The sequence below is a fragment of the Lissotriton vulgaris genome, chromosome 8 (genome assembly GCF_964263255.1).
Source record: "Lissotriton vulgaris chromosome 8, aLisVul1.2, whole genome shotgun sequence".
NCBI lineage: Eukaryota > Metazoa > Chordata > Amphibia > Caudata > Salamandridae > Lissotriton > Lissotriton vulgaris.
Window position 1 is genome coordinate 1,534,068,540 of NC_141696.1, and position 26,872 is coordinate 1,534,095,411.

General features: G+C 45.2%; 1 pseudogene across 1 annotated transcript in view; it reads left to right on the top strand.

Moving 5' to 3' along the window:
- Positions 1 to 26,872, top strand: part of LOC147700300 (uncharacterized) — a 443,984-nt pseudogene that overhangs the window by 117,549 nt on the left and 299,563 nt on the right. The gene's annotated exons all lie outside the window — the stretch shown is intronic.

Here is a 26,872-nt window from a genome sequence, read left to right on the forward strand (position 1 = left end):
ATTTTTTTTTTTGCAAGGAGAAAAAAAGGTCTGGTGAGAGCCTCTGCCACCTGCTCTAAAAAGAGACTCTACACAGATGACCCACATGAAGACTGTAGATATTGTCTTTACCCGGACCACCAAGCAAAGGATTGCAAGGTATGTCATGTAGGAGAGTAGGGTCTGCAATCCTATGATCACCCAGATTTTTTTGCTTTGGTTTCACTGGTTTACGACTTTCTCTGGCTGTGGGCCTGCCAATCAGACCCACAGCCTAGCTGTTCTCTCACTAAATACCTTAGGTGCATTATCCAATTGGTACTGGGCCACCTTATCAGACCCTGTAACTCAGGGGATAGGTGTAGCCAGGGCCTACCAGGGGCTGAAGCATGTATTATGCCACCCCTGGATGGCCATCTAAATCTGACACAACTGGCTGCACGACAGCTGGGGTAAGGTGGTGTAATCACCCTTTGCTTTAGGTATAGTATACCTATATCTAACCCTAAAAATGGACACACAGATTCCCATCAGTCACTCCTATGGCGGGCCTTGACAATCCTTAAGGCAGAGTGCTTGGAATCGTGTGAGATGGTGCTCTGGCATGAGCTGAGCCCGTTTGCATCTTGCGGAACCAAGTCCTATTAGCTGTTCCATGATAACGCATACCATATACTCTTAAGTGCATTATAATCCTCGCGGTTAAATGCTATCTCTGGTATTGCTTTATCAAAACATGTCGAGTAAGGTGTCATACGAATTGGAATACTAACCCCTCGCCAATTCTGGCGACGGGGTTAGCATTCCACCCTTCTAGAGGGACACGACATGTATGTAACTGTGAACCCCGGTTAAAGTTAACTGAAGCCTCAGCTCCACAAAATGGATGCTGCCACCACAGACACGAGTCTGACCTCCTGCTGCTGGGAGTCCTTCCAGCGAGGAGAGCTTGGACAAAGGGTTTCCTGTCAGGGGCGGTGCTAGCACCATCCCAGACAGGGTTTTGTGTATCCTGGGTAGGCAGGGCTTTACAGGAAAGTGACTGCAAGTGGCACCCCGGTGCTCACTACGCATCTGCCGGCTAGAACCAGTTCCAGGGGCACACCAGCCCCTGGCCTGGGGAAAGTCCGACATGGGAGAGGGGTGTAACCACCCCCCTTCCTGGTCCCACCCCTAGGGCAGGACCTAGTCGCGTACCCACCCCTTTCTTTAGGATAAAGGCAGGAGCGGGGACCCTTCCAAATTAGATCATCTTTGATTCAAGAAACTACTTTCTACAAAAGGAACTCTCGACTCTTCTCAAGATTTCTCCCTTGTGGCTAAGGAGTAGTCACCCTGCATCCGCAGGCACCATCTAAGAACTCTGCGGTTTGCTGCACGTCCTTCCTCAGGAATCCGACCGACCAGCACGATGAGACCCGGCTTCCCTGGCACCTCTGACCTCTACCTACCTCTACAGCTAAGCTGAGAACCGTAGGTGCGACGAGACCTCGAGGGACCGGCCATCATCAGAACTGCACGACTTCTATCCAGCACGACCGCCGAGGGATCCTCTGGTGAGTGCTTTGGGGTCCGAGAAGCCCCGACCCTGAGCAGCTCCAGCACCGAAGTCCAGCCCCCCAGCATCTCCACGATCTGCGTGGGGCCCTTCTGCTTTTTGCTGCTCACCGCGTTGTCTGGCTACTAGCCCGCTGGCTTGTGGCCTTCCCGACGACGATCAACGACAACAACACTGCTGGTCTGGTTGCTCCAGACTGGCCCTTGCTCCCTTCCAAAAGAGGAGCACCCTGGACCCTCCTGGTCCACTCCAGACGCCATTTTAGGTCCACCGCTTGGGCTTGAATTTGCCAAGACTTGTTGCCCCAATCCTGGGTCCAGCAACGTCGACCGCATCAACCATCGTGGGACAGCTCGCACCTCCATCCTGGTCGCCGACAACGCCTCCTGGTCCGTGAGACTGCAGAGCCCATCGTCGCCCACTCACCTAGTTGAGGTGACTACCATCCGGTTCATTCCTGGTGCCATCTGATCACTGGCTAGTGGTCACGAACTTGGTCCCCTCTGCTTTCAGGTGTCATCCATCTTCGATCCAGGCTTAGATCACTTCGAACTATCTTCACTGGTCGCCTGCCAGCAACTTCTTTCTTCAGGCTCCTGGTTCGTCAGCGAGGATTCCCGACGTCTTTTCAGACCTATGTAGCTGCAGCCCCTGGGCTAGGTAACTTCGGCATTTCGGTGCCCCAGCATAGCCTCACCATCCAAGGGTCCAGATCCACTTTCGTTTTCGATCTACCTAGTCGGGTTCGCCCGAGAACACTAACTTTGCCTTTACTAGCTCCCATAGACTTTGTCCCGCATCCCGCGTGAGAGTGCACACTCTGCACCCGAGTCCCCTAGGCCTCCTACTAGTAATCTGAAGGTTCAGTAACGTAGTCCTAGCGATTCCAAAGCCTATTAGTACAGTACTTACCTGCTAGTAATTTCGCATTCCACTTTCAGAGTATATGGTTTTTCGTGCCCCTCGGGCATTTGTGTAAATTGTGCAACTTGAAGTATTTTCGTAAGAGTTTTGTTGTGTGCTTAGTACCCTGTCCTCATAAAGAGTACAGGGCTGTTGTGATCTAAATAAATACACTGTTTATTTTCATAACACTTGTGTGGTGTCCTTTCACTTGGTGTTCAAGGGGTATATGTGATGGTATAACAGCTGGCTTAACACGCCTTCTAGAGTTTAGCCCGAAGACTGCTCGTATCCATGCTACTAGGATAGCTGGTCTATAAGGTTGACTTACAACCAATCATCAATAAGGGTTGTTTGGACTGATACAAAGTGCTCACTAGAATAGTGAACATTATATATCAGGCCAACTTCTCACATGTCGCACTTTCTCTAGTAAGACCCTTCGAGATCGTGAAGGACGCCTTCTAATTTGACTTCAGAAGATCAAGGCCCGAAAGGAGGTAGTTTTTAGTGATAGTGACCAGGAATACTCCATTTACCCCAGTATTGGAACTTTCATAGATTCCGATGCTTTGTATCATTCCCCGTCGTCGGAATGGGAGCCTCGGTAAATAAAAAATATCAGAACCATAGGTACAAAAGAGAAAACCAGGCCTAGGCCTCATCTCATTTTGTAGCATATCACCCTCTTTGTGTAAAAGAGCCTAAATTTCCGCAAGAACCAATCCGAATAGCCTCACCCCATAGAACCTTCCTGAGAGAGCCTCAGAGCCTCATATTTTCTACCGCATGTTGTGCAAGGGAGTCTCCACTGAACTCTGCTCAGTTTCTCTCTATTCAACTTTATTCTTCAACTTTTTTCTTCAAAATGTCGGACAAGGCGAAGAAGGCTTTATTCAGGGACTGTGCTACCTGTGCGAAAAAGAGGCTTTTTGTGGAAGACCAGCATGAGGACTGCATTTATTGCTTGTATCCTGACCACAAGGCCTCAGATTGCAAAATCTGTAGGACCTTTTCAACGAAGACTTTGAGAGACAGGGAGGGCCAATTGTTGACCTGGCTAGAGAAGATGAAGGCACGGAAGTACTGTCTTCAGATGAGGAGGATTCTACATCTGTAACTTCCTCTAGAAGATCTAAAAAGAGGGGTAGGTCTCCTCCCTCTACTTCATCTGAGCCCCCTGTCAAAGCCCACCAAAAGATCTCTGATCGGTCTGGAAAGGTTAGTCCCATTAAATCTCCTCACCGAGGTGAAAAGAGGCTGGGACAGGCTGCTGAGAAGGACACAGCCAAGAAGGTGAGAAAGGAGGTTTCTGTTCCTTCACAAACATCCCAGAAAGAGAAGGCCGTTAAGAAACTCTCGACGGTCACTCAAGAGACAAAACATGACCAGAAACAGCGTCCGTCGACGACTAAATCAGCAGGTACGTCGATGACTGTCTCTCATAAGGATTTGAGTGTTCCGATGGCTCCGTCAATGGGACCGTCGACGACGGCTGTGTCGACGACGACACCTTAAATGACTGCGTCGACATTTAAAATGCCTTCCTGTTCGTCGACGATGGCTACCTTCTTGATGTCAACGAAGATACTGTTGATGGCCGCTTCGACAACGAGAACTACGTCGACGGCGCTGTGATGATGACGACGAGCTCGTCGACGATGCCGTCGACTATGAAAATTCTGTCGAAGACCTTTCCAGCGTCGACTATTCAGTCGACTAATCCTTCTACGACGATGGCTTCGTCATTTATTTCGACGACGACTCCGTCAACGATTCAAAAAATGTAGATTTCCACACGGAAACGGCAGATAACACCAGAGATGACTTCTCCAAGGCGAGTTACACCTTTGCCTCCTAATATGCTCTGGATGACGAGTCTGATAAAGAGGTTGGCGATATCCAGTATGGGGATGCCTACAGTCCCTCGGATTTGAATGTGAAATGTCAAGATACAGATACTGAGGAGTACTACGAACACCAGTATGTTCAGCAGGAACAACCGCCTCGGGGCTTGGGTCAGGACATGGTGGCCATGCCAGCCTCTCTGGTTTTGGATTTGCAATTGATGTTGCAAGACTATATAGAAATAGATTTCCGACTCAACCAGCAGTACAATCGGAACGCCCTCCTTCTCCAACTGTACCCCTGACATCTACAATCATCGTGGCAACGGTGGTCCCACGGGCTATGGAACCTGAACCCAGAGAGGAATCCAGAGAAGTTGTGCATGATGTGTCTTCAGATGATGACGTTCAGGAAGATCCTATTAATGACCCTGACTTGGATTATGATGATAGTGGCCTCCAAGATCCAGATGCCGCAGGACAGGACACTGCTACTTCTCCTCCAGCTGACATTGGGGGTTTCCATAACCTCATGGAGAGGGCGTCTAAAAGATTTGGTCTGCCAATCACAACAGTGCAGTCAGACTGTTTCCTTTATGACTTTAAAGAGCCATACAAAAAGTCAGTCAGATCGATTCCTATAATAGAACACGTATGGTCAGAAGGAATCAAGGTCATGCAGAATCCGGCCACTGTCATTCCGGTTCTTCCCCGGCTGGAGAAGAAATATAAGGCTCCTGAAGGAAGTCCAGCGTGCCTACTTGGACAACCTAAGCCGGATTCTGTAATATCACAAGCGGCACAAAGCAAATCCAAGAATCCTTCCACGCCACTTACTACACCCCCGGACAAGGAAGGGAGGCGCTTTGGACAATGTGGGCAAGAGATTCTCCTCTATGGCCAGTCTCCTCGTTCGAGCGGCTAATGCTCTGGCCATCTTGGGCAGGTAATATCGCCAGATGTGGTGTGATTTGGCCCCGTTTATAGAACAGCTGCCAAAATCATCCAAAGAGGAAGCCAGAAAGGTTCTTGTGGAGGGAGAAAGATCGTCGTAAGAGGTCATAGATTGTGCTGTGAACATAGCTTCTACAGCCTTTCGGGCTCTGGATGGTTCAGCTGTCTTACGACGACAGGGCTGGTTGCGGGCAACCTGGTTTCGCCAAGAAGTCCAAAACAAGATCCTGGACCTTCCATTTGATGGAGAAATGCCTTTTGTGAAGCATGTTGATGAGGCTCTTCAAAGTATTAAGAAGGACACAGACACAGCGAAGTCCTTGGGGTCTTTAAATTACCGTAAGGTCCCATTCAGAGGTGCGAGAGGAAGAGGCTTCTCCTCTTATACGAGTGGCAACCAACAGAGATATTCTTCGCAATTCTCACAATCATACAAACCGCAGTATTCTAGCCAACGCCAGGGCCAGTCGGCTTCTTTCTCTCGTCAATCTCAGAGAGGACGTCCGAATCGTCAAGGACGCGACACTTCCAAGAGGCAAATGCGGCCTCCTGGCTCTTACTACTGCTCCTTCCTCCCTGAGGACATCAGTGGGGGGCAGGATATCTTTATCTAGACAGCTGGACAATTATAACATCAGACCAGTGGGTCCTGAATATTGTTCAGAGTGGCCATACGTTGGAATTTCAAGATCTTCCTCAACCAGAGCTCCAGGTGCCAGTCGATCACAACATCTGGGACTGCTACGTCTCGAAGCCCACCAACTTTTCATCAAGGAGGCAATAGAACCGGTACTTCTCTCGAAGAGAGGAAAAGGTTTTTATTCCAGGTTCTTCCTGGTTCGTAAGACTACAGAGACTTGGCGCCCCATATTAGATCTACGAGAGCTCAACACCTATCTCCTCAAACTGTCCTTCAGGATGGTCACTCTCCAGGATATTCTTCGTCTACTGAACCCAGGGGACTTCATGGCGACTCTGGATTTAGAAGATGCGTAATTCCACGTACCGATCCACCCAGCTCACAGGCAATATTGCGCTTCACAGTAGGCAAGAGCCATTTCCAATTCAAAGTGCTTCCGTTTGGTCTTCGATCTGCACCAAGGATTTTTACAAAGGTGTTGGCCCCGGTGGCAGCTTTCCTCAGGACGCAATCTCTGGAAGTTTTTTCTTACCTGGACGACTGGCTAGTCAAAGCTCCTTCTTTCCAGGGAACTTTCAAGGCCTTTGCAACTTGCATTCAATTGTTCGATCACCTGGGCCTTCAACACAACAAGAGCAAGTCAGTCCTGCAACCGTCCAGGTCAACAAATTTCCTAGGGGCCATTCTGGACTCAGAACAGTGCAAAGCTTATCCTTCAGACGAACGTCAGAACAAGTTAATGCTCTCGGCTCGCCTAATGCTAAAGAGGAAATCCCTGTCAGTACGGCTCTACAAGTCTCTGCTCGGATCGATTTCATCTTGTATACCATTAATTCCGCATTGCAGCCTTCAAATGCGTCCTCTACAAGAGCAACTCGACAAACAATGGCGCCAAGCAGAAGGCTCTTTCACCGACAACATTTTGGTAACACCAGAGATGAAGGAGACATGCGAATGGTGGATAGTCAGAAGCAACATCGCAGAGGGTCTGACTTCCAGGCTTCCTCCGTCTCTTATGGTCCTAACCACGGATGCCTTGTTAGAAGGCTGGGGAGCAGTGCTTCAGGAGCTACAAGTCAGTGGACACTGGGATCCACAGCAACGCCAGTACCACATCAATCCGATTAGCTTTGCAAGCTTTTCTCTTGAGGATTCAAACTCATCTAGTGCTGGTCCGGACGGAAAATACAACGGCCCTGCACTATATCAACAAGCAGGGGGGGGGACAAGGTCCCTGACTCTTTTAAAGGAAGCTCAACGAATTTGGGATTGGGCAATTCTTCACAAGGTCACTCTTAGTGCATCCGCTGTGACATTGAGTGAACCTGCCAGGTGTTCTGCTGTCAGTCGTCAAAAAGCAGCCAATCACGAATGGGACTTGCATCAGTTCATTCTAGAGGAGGTGTTTTCAGTCTGGGGGACCCAGACCATAGACCTATTTGCGTCTCTGGAGAACACCAAATGCCGGTTCTACGCAAGCAAGGATCACCATCCGGGATCCTTGGGGAACGCACTTTCGATTGCCTGGTACGGCGCATTCTTTTACGCTTTTCCGCCAATACCCCTAATACCGAGGTAACTCAGAAAGATCAAAGCGGAACCGTGCAAAATTATTCTGATTGCACCGGCGTGGCCCCGGCAGTACTGGTACACTGAACTCCTCCTGCTCTCCCAGGATCATCCCATTCGCCTGCGACTAGTTCCGTCCCTGTTATCGAAGTCTCAGGGTCAGGTGCTGCATCCGGATCTGACTTCGCTTCACTTGACAGCGTGGCTCCTGAATACAGGGAATTCCAACATCTGAATCTCCCCAAGGATTGTAGGGAGGTTTTGTCTCCAGCTCGAGCACCAAGCACTAATAAGACTTATAAAGCAAAATGGAAGAGATTCTGCCTATGGTGTAGACAACATCTCCACCCTTACAAGTCAGCTCAACATCAAATTTTACCATATGTCCTATCACTGGCTCAATCTGGATTGGCTCATTCGTCGGTAAAAGTTCCTCTAGCAGCCATTTCAAGATTCCGGCGGACATCTTCAGGTCCTTCTCTTTATTCTGCTAGAATTGTCAAGCAGTTCTTAAAGGGCCTGTTTCGGATGTATCCTCCAGTCCGTCCTCTGCTGCCAATTTGGCAACTTAATCTGGTGTTGGCTCAGCTAATGAAAGCTCCGTTTGAACTCATTCACAGAACGGATCTTAAATTCCTTTCTTTGAAGCTAGTCCTCCTTTTAGCACTGACATCTGCTAGGAGAGTTAGTGAACTTCAGGCGCTGTCAATAGTGGAACCTTTCCTTCAATTCAAGAAAGATGTCCTCATCCTTCGGACGAATCCAAAGTTCATCCCCAAGGTTCCCTCTGAAGTCCATCTGAATGAACCTTTGATTTTGAAATAATTCTTCCCACGGCTTACTACTCTAGCAGAAAGATCATTGCATTCTTTGGACGTTCAGAGGTGTTTAAAATTTTATTTAGAGCACACAAAGTCCTTTAGAAAATCCTCACAACTGTTCGTGTCTTACAGTGCACCGCGGAAGGGATTTCCTCTAACCAAAGCCAGCATTTCCTGTTAGATCTCCAGCGCTATTCAGTTCTGCCATCAAGGAGCGGGAAAGCCCCTTGAAAGAAAAGCCTATGCACATTCCACAAGATCAGTGGCATCTTCGGTGGCTCTTTTTTCTGGAGTCCATATCAAAGACATCTGCAGGGCAGCGACGTGGGGCAGTACACATACCTTCACAAAGCATTACTGCCTGGAGTTTACAGGACAGGACGACGCTGCTGTTGGACAAGCAGTCCTCAGGAATCTATGTCATTGAGAGGTGAGCTTTCCCTACAATCCCGCCTTCCTGTGTAGCACATTTTGTATCGGTGATGCTTCTTTTTCTATGATAACATTTTTTCATTGTTACTTTGAGCATTGCTAGGGTGTCTGGCAATAATATTTATGTAACAAAATGTGCTTTGGTGACTTACTGCTAGCTATTCTGATACAAAGCATGGGAATCTATGAAAGTTCCAATACTGGGGCAAGAAAACAAGTTGCTTACCTGTAATTTTGGTTCCCCAGTATTGGTAACTTTCATAGATTCCCATGCGCCCACCTCTCCTGGGAAAGCTCGGCCTTTTTACTGAGATAGTGTGTGTTTTTTCAACTGCTACGAAAATCTGAGGCTCTCTCAGGAAGGTTCTATGGGGTGAGGCTATTCTGATAGGTTCTTGCGGAAATTTGGGCTCTTTTACACAAAGAGGGTGATATGCTACAAAATGAGAAGGCCTAGGCATAGTTTTCTCTTTTGTACCTATGGTTCTGATATTTTTTATTTACAGAGGCTCCCATTCCGACGACGGGGAATGATACAAAGCATGGGAATCTATGAAAGTTACCAATACTGGGGAACCAAAGTTACAGGTAAGTAACTTGTTTTCTTCTTTCAGGAGATCTCAAAAAAGATCAAGATCTCCTCAGGCTCATTCATCAGGGGACCAGAGTTTGGGAGTCTCTGGCTCAGCCCTGGCATGGCTAAAATCCTTTCTAAATAACCAAACCTTTCAGGTTTGGGAAGGCAATACGCGCTCCAAATCTATCCCTCTCCAGTGTGGTGTACCATAGGGCTCATCCGTGAGCCCGACACTCTTTAATGCATATATGTCCCCACTGGAAGACCTTGTCACCCCTTTCGGGATTAAATTAGTCCCCAATGCAGACGACACACAACTGGTCGTCTCACTTAATCAATCAGACGACTGCTCCGAGAACTTCCAATCCTGTTTGTCAGAAATCCATGGTTGGATGAACAAATCCCTGCTCAAATTAAATGGAGATAAAACTGAGCTTATGCTCCTAGGACATAAGACGACATCCATCTCCAACTCCATGTGGCCTACATATATGGGAGCAATCCCTACCCCAAAAAGTGAAATTAAAAGTCTCGGAGTTTGGCTAGACCAAGATCTCTCACTTAGAACCCAAGCGAAGAAAACTGTCGGCATGTGCTTTGGCTTACTCAGTACAGCACGGAAAGTTCTTCCTCTCCTACCTCCCCACTCCAGGAAGCTCCTTATCCAGGGCCTAATCCTTTCCAGGTTGGATTACAGTAATGCCCTATACCTGGGTGCCCCAGAAGCTACCATAAACAAATTACAACTTATCCAGAATTCAGCAGCGAGACTGCTAACCGGATCATCAACTAAGCTCTCAGCCAAACCCGCCCTCAGAACTCTCCACTGGCTGCCAATACGGGAGAGAATTAAATTAAAATCCCTGTGTATTATGCACAAATCCTTACAGGGCAAGGGCCCCCCCATCTTGAGAAGTCTGGTGGGCCCTTACAAAGCCAACAGAGCACTCCGATCTGACCATCTGTACCTCGCTAATGTCCCTAGAATAAAGAAGGTACGAACAGGAGGACATCGCTTCTCCGTCAATGCCGGGACACTGTGGAATTCTCTTCCATTTCAGATCCACACTGAACCCAGTCTCCAGAAGTTTCGTAAGCTTCTCAAAACTTTCCCTAAGGTTTCCTAAACATCGCTATCCCTGCTGTAATCTCTACTCTTAGCGCTGGGATGCCCACGGGTAACCATGCGCTTTATAAATCCTCTTCCATTCCATTCCACCATCCTGAGAAGGCCCTAAAAAAGACCAGCCATGGGTCTTCCGGGCGTAGTCCTTCAAGATCTCCTCAGAAAAAATTAAAGGAGAATAAAGGACTCCATTTAAAAGAGAAAGAATCCAAAAGAGCTGCTTCTGAGCATTCAAATACATCACCTTTGGCTTCGGCATCATTCAAGAAGCCATCCACTAGTATTCCTGAGGAGAAGGTGAAAAAATCCACATCGTTGACGGGAGCGTCGACGAGACCATCGACGAAGAAATCATAGACTATGGCGACGACTAAGGTACAAGAGTTACCATTAGTGGGAATGAAGTCCGCGTCGACGGCGACTGAGGCGACGACGACTGGAGCGTCGACGACGGTGATGACAATGAGGTAGTCGACTGGAACGTCGACGACTATTACTATGTCGTCGGCGAGGAGTGGATTTATGGCGCTGACAACAGCTTCGTCGACGGTGGTATCAACGACTATCTCGTCGACTGGCTCGTCGACAGGAAAAACCCCAGAAAAGAGCAGGATGAAGGTCACGCCAGCAGTAACTTCTCCAAGTCATATTACTCCATTAGTCCTGTCGCACCTTTTGGAGGAAGAAGAGTCAGAGGATGAGGAGCCCTTTAGGTATGCCACAAGCCCATCGGAGCTCCATGTAAAATGTCAGGATGAGGATGATGAGGAAGGGTATGAAGAATACCACTGTGTCACATACCACCACTACCACCAAGAAACTCAGGAACAGATGGTAGCAATGCCATCATCCATGTTGACGGATTTACAATCTATGTTGGCGGATTATAAACGGTGGTTTCCTACGTCAGGAGTTACTCAGGACAATCCACCTTCATGTCCTCGTTCAACTCCGACTACTCCAGTCCGCAGCACAGAAAACCTGCTGGATACTGCTCCGCTGACACCTCCGGTCTGACAGCAGCATGATCCTGTGACAACAGATGAGGATGATGACCGCGAAGAAGGGGAGCTACCAGAACCCCACAGAGAATGGGATGATTATTTGATTCCTTCTCCGCCTTCGCCCACACAGGTACCGGCAGATTCTCCACCGGCGGATATTGGTGGATTCCACAATTTAATGGAAAGGGCATCAAAGATTCCAGCTGCCAATGAAAGCAATGTTTTCTTTCTGACTTTAAAGAGCCGCATCAAAGATCAATCAGGTCTATACCAATTATTGACCACATATGGAAGGAAAGATTGCAGGTCAAGACAACTCCAGCAACGGTTACACCGGTACTAGCAAGGCTGGATAAGAAATATAAGGCACGTGCGGACGCTCCAGCGTGTTTACTGGGACATCCTAAACCGGACTCCATTATCTCGCAAGGAGCGCAGCAGAAGTCAAAAAATCCAGCAGCGCCTATTTCCACACCTCCGGACAGGGAGGGACAGCGTTTAGATAACGCAGAAAAACTATTCTCCTCCATGTCAGCGCTCCTGGTCAGAGCTGCTAATGCCCTTGCCATCCTGGGCAGATATGACCGACAACTGTGGTGCGATGTAGCACCCTATATCCACCTCCTCCCGGAAGACTCTTAAGCAGGAGGCGAAGAAGGTTTTACAGGAAGGAGAGAGAACTTCGGCTGAATTTATTGATTGCGCTATGGACATAGCTACCACAGCCTTTCGTTTCCTCGGAGGAGCTGCAGTTTTGAGGTGCCAAGGTTGGATGAGGGCCACTTCTTTTAGACCAGAGGTCCAAAATAAGATTCTGGACCTACTCTTTCATGGGAGGATTTCTTTGGGCGCATGGTGGATGACACCCTTCAAAATATTAAAGTCACGGATACAGCAAAGTCTTTAGGTGCATTACAGTACCGGAAGGGTTCTTTTTGAGGCGCCCGTGGAAGAGGACAATGACAACCTACAGATTGCGGATCCTTCTCCTCCTATCCTGTCAAATGTTCCCCTGGGTGGAAGAGTGACTCATTATTTACCACAGTGGCGGAAGATAACATCAGACAAGTGGATTCTCCACGTAATACAATTCGGACATACATTAGAATTCCTCCACTTCCCTCCTCCCAAGCTACCGACATATCAAGAAGCAAAACACCTATCCCAGATGAGTCGGGAGATTCGGGCAATGCTCCGAAAGGGAGCAATAGAACTGTTGCCGAACTCCCAAAGAGGAAGAGTATTTTATTCCCTTTTCTTCTTGATCAGATCTGAGGTGGCGTCCGATCTTGGACTTAAGGTCCCTAAATGTCTACCTCAAAAAACAGTCATTCAGAATGGTAACCCTGTAGGATATTCTGCTGCTCTTAAACCCAGGGGATCAGATGACCTCCCTCGATTTAAAGGATGCATATTTCCATATCCCCATCCATCAGTCCCACAGAAAGTTCCTTCGGTTTGCAGTGGCGAAAGACCATTACCAATTCAAGGTACTACCATTTGGCCTAAAGTCTGCAACGAGAATATTTACAAAATGTCTGGCGCCGGTTGCAGCCTATCTAAGAAGACAAAAACACCAGATATTTCCATACCTGGACGACTGGTTGATAAAGGCACAGTCGCAGGAAGCAGCTCACGCTTCCAACATAGCATGCATGGAACTGTTTGCGGATCTGGGCCTGACCTTAAATGTAGAAAAGTCATCTCTACGGCCATCCAGGACGATCTTGTTTCTAGGTGCAATCCTAGATACAACACAAAACAAAGCATTCCCGTCAGTGGAGAGAACCTTGGGGCTTGTAAATCTAGCCAAGGGATTCGGCAAAAGAAAGTCTCTTTCAGTCAGAAGATACAAGTCGCTTCTGGGAACAATGTCCTCATGCATACCACTCATTCCCCTATGTCGCTTACGAATGCGACCTTTACAAAAAGAATTGGATCTTCAGTGGTGCCAAGCAAAGGGATCCTACGAGGACAAGATTAAGATCACACGTCCAATATCTCTGTGGGTCTCTCCTACCTGACCGAACCAGCTCCGTTGGTGATCACCACAGATGCCTCTCTCGAGGGATGGGGAGCTGTCCTACAGGAGTTACAGGTCAGCGGCCGATGGCGCAGACAAGAACAGCACCTTCACATAAACCTATTGGAGTTAAGGACAATAGGATTAGCGTTGTTGGCCACACACACATACACATACATACATACATACATACATACATACATACATACATACCTACATACCTTCCAGGAGATCAAAACACAACAGCGGACACCCTCAGCAGGCAGAAAACGACATGTCACGAGTGGGAACTAGATCAGGATACACTGATTACCATCTTTGCCAAGTGGGGGATACCAACGGTGGATCTATTTGCTACAGCCCAGAACAAGAAATGCTGATTCTTTGCAAGTTGGCGTCACCAAAGGGGATCATGGGGGAATGCGTTTTCGATGGCATGGTCTGGCGTCTTTGCCTACGCATTTCCGCAGATTCCCTCCTGCCACGAGTACTCACGAAGATGAAGAAAGAACCGTGCAGGATGATACTGATAGCTCCTTGGTGGCCCAGGCAGCATTGGTTCACAGAGCTGCTCCTTTTATCGGAGACCAAGCCAATACGTCTTGGACCAATTCCAACATTACTGACTATGGAGAAGGGACAAGTGCGGCATCCAGACCCGACATCATTGCAATTAGCGGCCTGGCTCCTGACTATGGAGAATTTCAGCACTTGAACATTCCAGCAGAATGCAGAGAAATTCTGACAAAAGCAAGAGCGGAAAGCACGGATAGAACATACAGGATGAAATGGAAGAGATTCTGCTTATGGTGTCAGGAGAATGTCTTACATCCTCTGCGGGCAGAGGCGCATCAGATTATCCCATATTTGCTGAAACTAGCGAAATTGGGATTAGCCCATGCATCTATTAAGGTGCATGTGGCAGCAATTTCACGATGCAGGGGAAACTCAGCATGTCCTTCTCTGTGGTCGGAGAGAATTGTGAAGCAATTCATGAAGGGGTTATTTCGAGTTTATCCATCCATCAGGCCTCCACCACCTGTATGGCAACTGAACGTTGTCTTGTCCCAACTTATGAAACTGCCATTTGAGCCAATACACAAGGCGGATCTAAAATTCCTCTCCTGGAAGGTGGCTCTTTTAATAGCTCTAATATCAGCCAGAAGGGTAGGAGAAATACAAGCCCTTACAACGCAAGAGCCATTTCTCCAATTCAGGGAAGACAGATTAGTCCTCAGGACGAACCCAAGATTCATTCCGAAAGTACCAACAGTTTTCCATTTAAATGAGCCCTTAATCTTGAAAAGATTTTTTCCTCAACCATCGACGGCGGCAGAAAAGACTCTCCACACTCAGAATGTCCAGCATTGCCTGAAGTTCTAATTGCAAAGGACAAAGCCGTTTAGAAAGTCTACACAATTGTTTGTGGCGTTTAGTGCCCCCAGAAAAGGTTTCCCATTGTCCAAACGAGGAATCTCAAGATGGATCTCAAGTGCTATCCAGTTCTGTAACCAAGCAGCAGGAAAGCCATTGGCTGCACGTGTTCGTGCACATTCCACAAGAGCGGTATCAACCTCAACAGCTCTTTTTTCAAGCGTCTCCATACAGGACATCTGCAGAGCAGCCACCTGGAGGAGTACGCATACCTTCACCAGGCATTACTGCCTGGATGCCCATACAATAAGCGATGTAGCAGTGGGACAAGCAGTGCTGAGGAACCTTTTCCAATGACGGTGAGCCTCTCTCATCCCTCCATCCTTTCTTGGGTAAAAAAAAATATTTTATTGTTGATTGATATTGATATGGTTATTACTATGGTTATTACTGTGTGCAGGTATCATGACTTGTCTGTTAATGAGAACAAGGTGACGGGGACAAAATGTGCTATGATTTACTGCTCGCTATTCTGATTCAGCTATGTGGATCTATTACTTACCTGTAACTGTAGTTCTCCAGTATTGGAAGCTTTCATAGATTCACATACGCCCACCCTCCTCCCCTGAGAGGCTCACCTCGGATTGGGTACGGAAAGTATTATAGCACAAGTACCCGAAAATCTGAGGGGCAAGAGGTTCTCTCAGGAGGGTTCTAGAGGGTGAGTGCCTCTGATTGGCTAAGAGAAAAGTTTGGCCCTTTTTTACATCACGAAAGTTATGGGTTGCAAAAGAAAAATGGGCCTAGGCCTTTTTTACAGTTAGCTATATGGCTAACCATTACTTTTTTATGTACTGGAGACTCCCGTCTCGACGACGGGGGAAATGATTCAGGTATGTGAATCTATGAAAGCTTCCAATACTGGAGAACTACAGTTACAGGTAAGTAACTTATTTTCTTCTGTCTCTTCCTTGTAAAATCTATATAATATGAAGATAAGCGTACAAGCAGTGCTTAAGTACACTAGTGGGAAGGAGCTCCATCATGGAGGTTTCCCTGTACAGATTTGTAGGGTGCTTCATAGGACTGTGCATTCCCAATTTTCTTGCATGCTTTCTTGAACTGCTCTCTCCATTAACACACTCTCTGGATCAGCGATTGTAAACCAGGTGTTCTGTATATAGATCTGAATTCACATCTAATGGTGCTGGAATATTTCTTTACTGGGGCACTACAGTGCTACATGCCAAGATGGCAGCCTTTTGAGGGAGCTCCATGATGTGACTGTATGATTCTGCTGTTTCATTTCAAGCATTCTGCTGAGCAAACACCTTGAAGGCTTTTCCTAAACATGGTGGCCCTGGCACAGCATCTAGGCTTGCATACCTTCTTCCTAATTGTCAACAATAACCGGTTGATGGATGGAGTGCCTAAAATAATCTTTGCCATTGGCAAGCTCTGTAACCACATTCAAGTTCATTTTCACCCACTATGCTGTTGTAAATTAATCTAGGACCCTAGTGTAAATTTTCCCGATTCATGCCCTTATATAGGTATACATTATCCATTCCTTATATAGGCATAGAAATTAGTACCATATTTGGCCTGAGCCTTGCAGCCCAAATACAGCATGGCTACTTCCACTAAGTTCCGAGAATCAACAACAATTTCTTGGAAAAACCAGCCTTCAGCAGCTAGGGACTTCCCCCTGCTTGAATATTGATTTATCCCTGAAATCCTGGAGTTTTCAAAGAATTAAGACTTTGAGGGACGTTATTAAGTCTAATCATACGTCAAACTCGGCACCTTCAAGGTATAAATATGCCTAGGTTTGCCCAGACAAATACACAGTGGTTTGGAGCTGATCGACTAACTACTTGCCCGACGACCTGCAGCAGCAAGTGCCGAAGGAAGCCGACCCTCCAGCTGACTCACTGAGACGCTGTCATTTCTTTTGCCGAGAAATCCAGCTCCAGTGTTTCCGGTTTACCCTTGCGATATCCGGGAAATAGAGTCCTGAGAGAGAGAGATACAAGTCCTCCTTCATTCTAAAACCAAGGTACGGAGCTGAATAGACCCTTAGAGAATTCTTGGAATAGATTCTTGGCAGAGAAATACTAAACTTAGGCTACTCCTCACTTACTTCTTCCCTTGTACTAGACTTAGGTTAGGTACACCAGGGTAGGCATATTTTAGAAGCACCAGTTGAGTACTTTTAGCCATAATTTTATCACTGTATGTATGTTATACGTTTTAAGGGAACTTATGGCTTAGAAACCATATCATGCGTTTACAGTACTACTTTATAATACTGTTCGTATTATATGCCTTGTACTTTATAACCAGTATTACTATTGTAGCGGTTCATTTCTTATGCTTGAGAAAGAAGACTGTTCAATAAATACTTTTATTGAAAACGCCAGTCTCTCTATTTTCTCAGCACCTCTGGTGAAACGAAGCATGCACGATTGACTGAGTAAAATAGGTATCTATTGTTTCTGTGACTCTAGAGATACGTTTCTTATCCTGGGGAAACAAAGTTGTCATGTTTATGCGGTTGTCAGAAACTAATCCCTTCTTGTTTATTCGAGAGTTTCTAGTGACCTCTGAGCTAGCTGGCACTCACTATTAAGTTTAATGTATTTGGTAGAGACCTAGTCGACCTCAGGCCTACGTCTAAACTACAGTATATAATATTCCAATGCGCAGAGCCTATTGGGAATATAGGAACTACACTACAATGCCACTTTAGTTAAAAACATGTTTTATGCCAGTTGGACCACACCTGTTCCTTATGGCAACAGTGTATCTGACGTATGGCTGTTTCGAAACTGAAGTGGCATGGTGTGCAGAATAACGATGGACAGGGATGTGACCACGAGGGTTTACCAGTGGCTGAGATTAATTCAAGCATTCCATCAATCCCTATTTGTATACTTCAGTTCTTTCTAATCATAGCAAATGATGGCTCCCTGAAGCATGATTCGTAACAAATACGGCATAAGTGAGGTTGTGGGCAGAGAGCTTAGTGGATCCAAGTGTGGCCACTCGACAATCCCCATCTCTTAATATGTGAATGTACTGGCACTATATCCTGATAGTAAAAGGAGAAGATTGGACTAGTTTGGCGTGTTGGTTATGTGTGAGGACACCTTAATTGCTTGGTAGATGTTGGGTTGCAGTGCTCAGTTTGTACCCTACACCAAGGGCCCTTGATGGCTTGAGTCCATGCCTTCATCTGACAGTGTCACTGCAAGTGGAACCAAGATGGAGCTAGCTGTAAAAGAGGTAGTAATGACGTGAGTTGGTCCAGTTGTATATTAAGGAGGTGTAGCTTCAGCTTCTTTTGTTTATTTCAACAGCTGCTTTTTTGTTTGGTTTAAACTTGTTTTATTACATTTTCAGTGCAGTGAAATACACCACAAAAATAATCACTGTTTGCTCTTTATGGGTGGTACAGTTTATAAAGACAGTGATTGTAGGATGTACGTAACTGGTCTTCAATTGTTTCCCATCACTTCCTTCTTTCCATCCTTTTAATAACTTGGTCAACCAATGTGGAGCTTTGTAGCATTCCTGCCTTTGGGAATGACGATTCTCCAAATGAAATGAGAAGAGAATCAAGATTTTATTAAAGACATGGGGGCTAACGTTCTGCATAACCTCTTAATGCCACTCCGCAGCACCTTTAAAGAACATCCAACAACAACAATCTAGAGTTAGAACACTGCTGTCCATAAGTAATCCCATCTTGGAACACTTTTCCACTTTAAATGGAGCTATAACCTTTCCCCTGTAAGTCTCTTCTTTCCTTAATTATCCGCAGTCTCCTGTCCTATTCTTCTCTACGAAGTCTTTATAAAGAACATCACTTTTGAGGAATCTTGCACAACTCTGTTCAATTTAGATATCTCACTATCCTTATTAATTTACTCTAATTATACTATTATTGTCACACTTTACCAAACATCCTTAATGTCATTACTCGATATTCAACATGTACTCCGTGCTATCTTTTCTTCTCTTCCTTTCCCTTTTTTTTTTTACCTTGTTACTTCTTTACTACTTTACTTCTGTTCAATATGTGGGTCATGACGGCTAGATAATGTTAGCCTCTGTGTCTTTAATGGAATATTGATTCTCTTTTCATTTCATTTGGAGAATCTCCATTTAATTTTTTAAGACTGGATGCTACCATTATGATTGTTGAAAGCTCTTCCTTTAACACCACATTTGACACATGCTTTATTGGTGTAAAATAATGCTTTGCAAATGTCCAAGCATTTCACCAATCTGCCGCCTTAAGACTCTCTTCCAAATGCCCACCAGACATATATAAATTACATGCCATTGCACCTCTCAGCGTGTGTGGTTTAAATTTGTTTACATCAATTCCAGCCTTACTTCATACTGTCTTTTACCCATCCTGCTATTGTTCCCGAACTCACAGCCTTGTGTGGTTTAATATTTGAAACCAATAGTTGATTTTCTCCATTGCCTCTATGTTCCAACGTTCTCCCTTCATACTCATTTAGGCAATCCACTACACACAATTTAGTCTTTTCTGAAAATCTAGGATAAAAGACTGACTCCCACATGGTCTAATTCCTCTTCCATATTTCAAAATGCACTCCTGCTAGACCATAGATTCATTTACTTACCTCCAATACTTTTACATCGGAAGATCTAGTACATGATATCAGACCTAGGTGTAGCCAACTTTTCAAAAAGCTTCTTTAAATCTAAATACCTATTTAGAGGCCATTCCTGAAATAGCTTCAAAAGCATATTCACGGCCATGCCCTGGGAGGTCTCCTCAACCTCCTGCTCTTCAATATTCTGCTAACCAACAAATTCCTACCAACCGATCTACCATCCACTTGAGCATGACCTGGAGAAACCGTTTATCTTTAATAATTCATAGTCCTGTAGCTTAATCCTTTCTTATGCTGTTCCACTTAAACATTCATCACTTCCACGATAGGAACCTCCACGAGATCCAAATCCCTTCCGAGCACCAACATGCCCATATTCTCCAAATTCCTTTATACCTTCTCCTGGTTTTCCTAGATTCCAAGATTCCTCCAATAGCTCTTCAGACCCACGAAACTGCCTGCAGACAACCAGTTCTCCTGACATTTTCCAAAAAAGAAGGTTCAACATTCCATCCAGAACCACCGGATGTTTTTGGCTGTCCTCATTCCTCAAAAGTCCTTCTCCTATTGGAATCAAATAAGGTACTACGCATGCCAATTCCATCACAGTTGAAAACCATACCTGAAAGACCCAAAATGTCACCAAAACTTTTTGACATCTATCCTCCCACTTTCAAATCTCTCTGTAACATTGCAAATGGAAGACAAGTATAAGCTCTCTTCACTTGCCAAACCTGTTGGAATGCATCCTCTACATTCTCCTCTGGATTCTCCATTCCAACAGTAATAAGTTGGTAACTGGCAAGTCAGCCTGCTTGCAAACCGATTTACCTCTAATGATCCCCTATCTTGTTTATCTTGCAAAAACAACTTTGATTCAACTGCCAGTCACTTAAATCCCTCAAATGTCTTAAATTCAAACCCTTTTTATAAATGATAATTTGATTTTGTGAATGCACAGCCTTGGTTTTTGATGAACTTTGAAAAAGCTTGGGTGCTTCAAAGGGTGGCGACCAACGTCCCTGGGTGCCTATAATATATACTGGAACTGTGTCACTAATGAACCATTAGGGACATCCCCTTAGAGCACACCTCTTCTCCTCCCTTGGAATTAGAGGATTCCACACATTGTTTTATCCATTTTGGAAAAAGTTTATTCTCTTTATCTTTGTATTTATTTGTAAGTTTTATGTTTGTTGTTTAAATCATTCACAACATTTAGAAGTGTATATTTACATCAGTGACATAGATTATTTTGTTATCCAATGCATTTCGGGCGTACCGAAGCGCCCTTCATCAGGGAATACATACTCTAAAACAAAGAAACATAAAATCCCAAAATTAGAATGTATAGCGTGTGATTTTTAAATCTGTTCAAACCATTGACATACTCTTCAAAACACAATGACTAACACATTGCTTAACACTCGTCGGTGTATGTTCTAAATATGCTGGTAGGTTCACTCACGTGTCACTGTATTCTCTATTGGATTCAAAATCTGTAAAAATAGAGATAGATGCAAGCGCTCGGGTAAATACTCTATTCGCGTATATATAACTCTATATTTAAACTACAGTATGTTTTAGAGCTTCCAGGAAACTGACCTAGTCTCAAATGGTTCGGCGTCTCGATCGGCGTTCTCAGCCCTTCCGAAAGACGGATGGTAGTCATGGTGACTAACAACATCTATTCCTATAAGCTCTCGTTCCGCTCACGTGATCGTGAGGCGGGAGAAAGATGCGGCGATCAAAAACCGCCGGGACACGTGAAAACTTTTGGATTCACAAATTGTCTACCCACAGTCCCAATGGACTGAATGAAAGGAGCGAACTATCATGCTATCTCTGAATAGCAAATGGTAATGTATATTAGTAAAGGGTACCACTGGTCCCCCTTACACTGGACTGAATGACCTGCGATATAACATACATTTTTTTTGGTGTTGTCTTACATTTGAATGTAATTTCTAATAATGTTCAGCCTAATACATGTAATTCTCACTCACGACACACTAAGCGAAGGCATAGCACTAGCAGCTAAGTTTTAGCCCTTGGTGGCAGCTGCATACCAGGGTTCGATCCCCCCACATTAGCGGTATATATATCCTTTAGTTTTTACTTTTAGAATTAATATGATCCATTATTCTGGTCACCTATAATTAGTGTAAGTTATTTTTTACACCGGATAGCAGAGTTAACATAGTCTGTCCCGGCGGTTTTTGATCGCCGCATCTTTCTCCCGCCTCACGATCACGTGAGCGGAACGAGAGCTTATAGGAATAGATGTTGTTAGTCACCATGACTACCATCCGTCTTTCGGAAGGGCTGAGAACGCCGATCGAGACGCCGAACCATTTGAGACTAGGTCAGTTTCCTGGAAGCTCTAAAACATACTGTAGTTTAAATATAGAGTTATATATACGCGAATAGAGTATTTACCCGAGCGCTTGCATCTATCTCTATTTTTACAGATTTTGAATCCAATAGAGAATACAGTGACACGTGAGTGAACCTACCAGCATATTTAGAACATACACCGACGAGTGTTAAGCAATGTGTTAGTCATTGTGTTTTGAAGAGTATGTCAATGGTTTGAACAGATTTAAAAATCACACGCTATACATTCTAATTTTGGGATTTTATGTTTCTATGTTTTAGAGTATGTATTCCCTGATGAAGGGCGCTTCGGTACGCCCGAAATGCATTGGATAACAAAATAATCTATGTCACTGATGTAAATATACGCTTCTAAATGTTGTGAATGATTTAAACAACAAACATAAAACTTACAAATAAATACAAAGATTAAGAGAATAAACTTTTTCCAAAATGGATAAAACAATGTGTGGAATCCTCTAATTCCAAGGAAGGAGAAGAGGTGTGCTCTAAGGGGATGTCCCTAATGGTTCATTAGTGACACAGTTCCAGTTTAAATTCAAACCCACCACCATATTCATCTCTCCTTGTAAATACTCTGCTCTGGAAGTAATTCTGTGCTCCAAGCAAAAATTACAGAAATACTTTGCCAGCTCTGACAATCCACTGGAACTGCTCCCTCCTAACCTGTTGATCTACACTACTGCTGACACATCCATTTTCATCAACACGGTCTGTCCCTCAAAACCTCTTTGAAACTTTTCAAGGCATACAATCCCTCTGTTAGTTATGGTCAATTCATATGTCGTAACCAACCGAGCTCTTCAACCTCTCTGGCTTGCATGTGTTGCTAATATGAAACTCTGGGCACATCCAGATATGGCTCGGCAATACCACGTTTGCATATTGTCCAACCACCAACTTGTGGAGAAGTGTGGCTCAATGGTTAGAGCGGCAGACCCTGATGCAGAGGTCTGGCCCTGGACCAGGGTTCAATTCCCGCCTCGGCGGCTCTTGGACTCAATCTCCCCGGACCTGATAACTCTCGCCTCAGTGCCTAGTCTAATTATGCGTCCCACTCTGTGACTCTGGGCAATAGCTTGCTTAATCTCCACAACGGCCCCAGCAGCGCTTGGATGCCTGGCTTCACCTTGGGGATACCCAGGAGTAGACATTTCACAGGGAAAAGCCAGGAAGGGTTCCACAGTGGTATGAGTGCAGCGCTGGGACGCCCCGTCGCTGGGGCAGCCGTGCGCTTTACAAGTACAACACATTTACATTTACATAACAATTCATCCTTTCTTGAACCCAATGTTATCCTGTCTCCATACCAAAGCCCTTTCCTCAGTGCTTTGCATAGGTTAAAAGGAGAAGTAATAACAATAAAGAAGTCCTGGAAAAATAGCTTGGATAGACTGTAACAATCCTATCATCTGAGCTGGATCTCCTGGTGAAAGAAACTCTTTCCTTTTTCATGTTCACCTTTCTTTCTGGAGGCTGACACATTAATTTCTTTGTATCTCCTTGGAAGCCTAAAAGGTCCAATTTCTTAGTTGACTTCTTTCTGTTGACAATGAAACCTAAACGTTCCAACATGCTCATCGCCTGCACTAAAATCTCTTTAGAACGTCCATATCCTGGGACATAATTAAGATGTTGTCCAACTACACGATTAACTGAATTCCTCTCTCCCGTAAATACACAATCACTACTCCCAATACTTTCTTAAAACACCATGGTGCTGATGAAAGCCTTAATGGGGCGCATTGAAATTGGTCTAATTGTCCTCTCCAACAGAACTGTAAACATCTCTAACTCTCCTTTCCTATGGGAATCGTGAAGTATGCCTCCTTTAAATACAATTTCACCAACTTGTAGTTACCTATCCGCAAATCTCACAGACCATGGATTCCCTACATTTTGAAGTGCCTGTGTACCAAAAATGTGTTTATTTCCCTGAGATCCATCACTGGTCTCCATCCCTTTTCCTTCCTTTTGACCCCAAAAATTGTTCTTACAAAGCACTTTGCTGTTTCTTTTCAAGCATACCACTTCTTCCTTTTGTAATATAGGCTCTATCTCAAAGTCCACCACCTTTCTTAATTCCTTCTCTGCCAACTCTCTTGACTACTTTCTCTGAAGTGGAAAACTTATACATTCTATACTTTAACCTTCTATTGTCTCCAATACCCAGTGGTCCTGAGTTAACTTCTCTCGCTCTCGTATGACCTCCCTTAAAGTTCCCCCTACTCTTTTTATGGAAGAACCAAAAATAATCTCCATACTCACCTTGGGTTCCTTAACTTCTTACCTCATGTACAAAAAAACCTTCCTCTTCCTGCACTTCCACGTTTTGGATAGAAGCCAGATGAGGCCTGAAATACTATGCCTCTAAATTGGTGTAATACTGGTACTTTTGATTGCCCGGCCAGCAGTGGGTTACCGTCTACTTGCCCTTCAAAAAACTGTTACCAAACCCCTTCCTCATATTGTCTGAGCTATATCCAGGACTGTAAACGTAGCTACATATTTACCTAAACTCTTCACAAGCCCTTTGCCAAAGAGTAGACCCTTCGCATTATCGCCATGTCCCCCAATTTGGAGCTTAGTTTGGGGATAGCATTGCCTTCCTTCTCTGTCTGCAAACCTGTGTTCGCAACAGCACCACTGCTCTCTGCCTCCAACACCTGAACACCTCTACATCAAGCAGAGTATCATTCACATGGGCCTCTTCCCCCATATCCTCAATTCTGGCTTTTTGACCAATCACATCTAGAAGCTTATCCTGACAGATTTTTTTATTTTATTTTAGAAACAGATTTTATTGTGTTGAGTATCAAATACAATGCAGCGCTCTGTAACCCAGATGCCTACTGCCTCAGTAAAAGGTACAAGATAATTGAATTGTCATTTAGAATAGACATTTTCAGAAGGAAACAATATAATGTAAACCGCTTAACACCCCCTGTTGCACTATTGTAGCACTAGATATTCTAGGCCGCATTGATACCCACCTCCCCACATAAAAAGTACCACTGAGTCGTCGGTCTATCACTCGGTAGTCCTGAATGGTTATTACGGGATTAAAGCATCTACAGAAGGAATTAGTTTGAGGGAAAGACCTCGCTAGTCCGCCAATCGCCTCCAAATCTTGGGATGTTGTTGCGGACATTCTCTAGCCTTAAATATTGGACTCTCCAGTCCCATACATAAATCTAGGCCATTTTTCCACACTGCCAAAGAAGGGGGGGCTTCCGCTTTCCATTTCCGTGCAATATCTCTCTTCGGTAATGTGAGCCCCAGTAATAATAGATGTTGTTTATAAATATTTCCCCCGATACCTTCTATTATATGTAGCAGCACCAATTTGGGTGAAGAGGGAAGCTTCCACCTCAACACTTCTGCAAGGCAGGCCAAAGCCCCTCTCCAGAATATTGTGAGGGTCGTGCAATGCCAAATTGTATGAACGAGGGTTCCCTCCTCTCGGCCACATCGTAAGTATGTTGGGGATGATACCAGGCCTGGTCTCCACAACCTGACCCTGGTATAGTAAACCTGATGTAAGTATTTGAATTGAATTAGGCGAAGGCGCATCGCAATGGCTGCCTCCCACAGGGAGGCCAATGCCTCTGTCCAATCGTCCCCATCCAGTGGGCTGAGATCTCCCTCCCATGCCTCTCTAAGTTTGGCTAATGTAGAGGGACTAATTGTCACCAAGGGCTGATAGATTTTGGAGATTTTATGGTCTTTTAAGTCTCCCATGAAGACTTTGGCTTCAATGGGACTGAACTCGGGAAGGGCCTCCAGTCCCGCAATACTGGGGAAGATGGCATGTCTAAATTGGAGGTATCTGTAGAATTGCGTCCTTGGGATTTGATATTCCTGCTGCAGGTCTTGGAAAGGCTTCAGGACTGTACCAAGCATCACATCCCCCAGGACGGAGACCCCTATATTATCCCAGCCTCGAAATCCAGAAAGGGCTGCTAATTATGGCAGTTGTCCATTAAACCACAGTGGTGTTTCTCCAGTCAACCTGCCCCACCACCCCATTTTACGCAGGGCCTCTTTCCAAACCTGGAATATTACTCTTGTAGCCGACGGTAGAGAATTGCGAAGTGGTGCCAAATATAGAATAGCATGTAGGGTAGAGTCCCCGCTACTTCTTCTCTCCACCGTATATGCTGGATCTGACCTGTCCCTGTGCCACCATTCGTTCATTATCATCAGGTGTGAGGCCATGTAGTATGATTGGACATCCGATGTGGCCAACCCCCCACAGTACGTCGATTGAAAGCAGGTTCGCAACGCCACTCAGAACACCCATGCACATAGAAACTGACCCAGAGCCGCACTGACCTGGCGAAACCATTGAGGTGGAAGGGGGTATGGGTGATTCAGCAGCTGGTAAAGCAGACGCGTCTGCGCCACCATATTAAAGATGGCCGACCGACCATAAATAGATTGGAGCATGTGTGACCATGTCCTCAGCTCTTCTCGCACCCACTGCCATATTGGAACAAGGTTCCTATCCCAGGACACGCTTGGTGAGTCTGACAATAAGACACCTAGGGGCAGATGTATCAAGAAACCATTTTGCACTTCTCTAATAGCGATTGTTAAGGAATCGCTATTTGAGAAGTGCAAAATGGTATGTATGTAGAATTTCGCTATTTTTTAGCGATTCCTTAAAATTCCTTAATTGCGATTAGCAAATTGCTAATCGCAATTAAGGAATAATTTTCCCATTCATTTCTATGGGCCAGGAGGCCCATAGGAATGATTGTGCAGTAATTCTCAAATTGCGAATTCGCAATTTGCTAATCGCAATTTGAGAATTATTTCAAGGGTGCAGGGGTGTCTCACAGACACCCTGCTGCACCCCTCAAATCTACATGTGTGTGCATGTGGCACACATACATGCCCTATGGGCATGTATGAGTGTCACATGCCACCCTTACAAATGCCAATTAGGGCTTTTTTGAAAAAAATCGCAATTTACCACCAACTACAAGTTGATGGTAAAATGCGATTTTT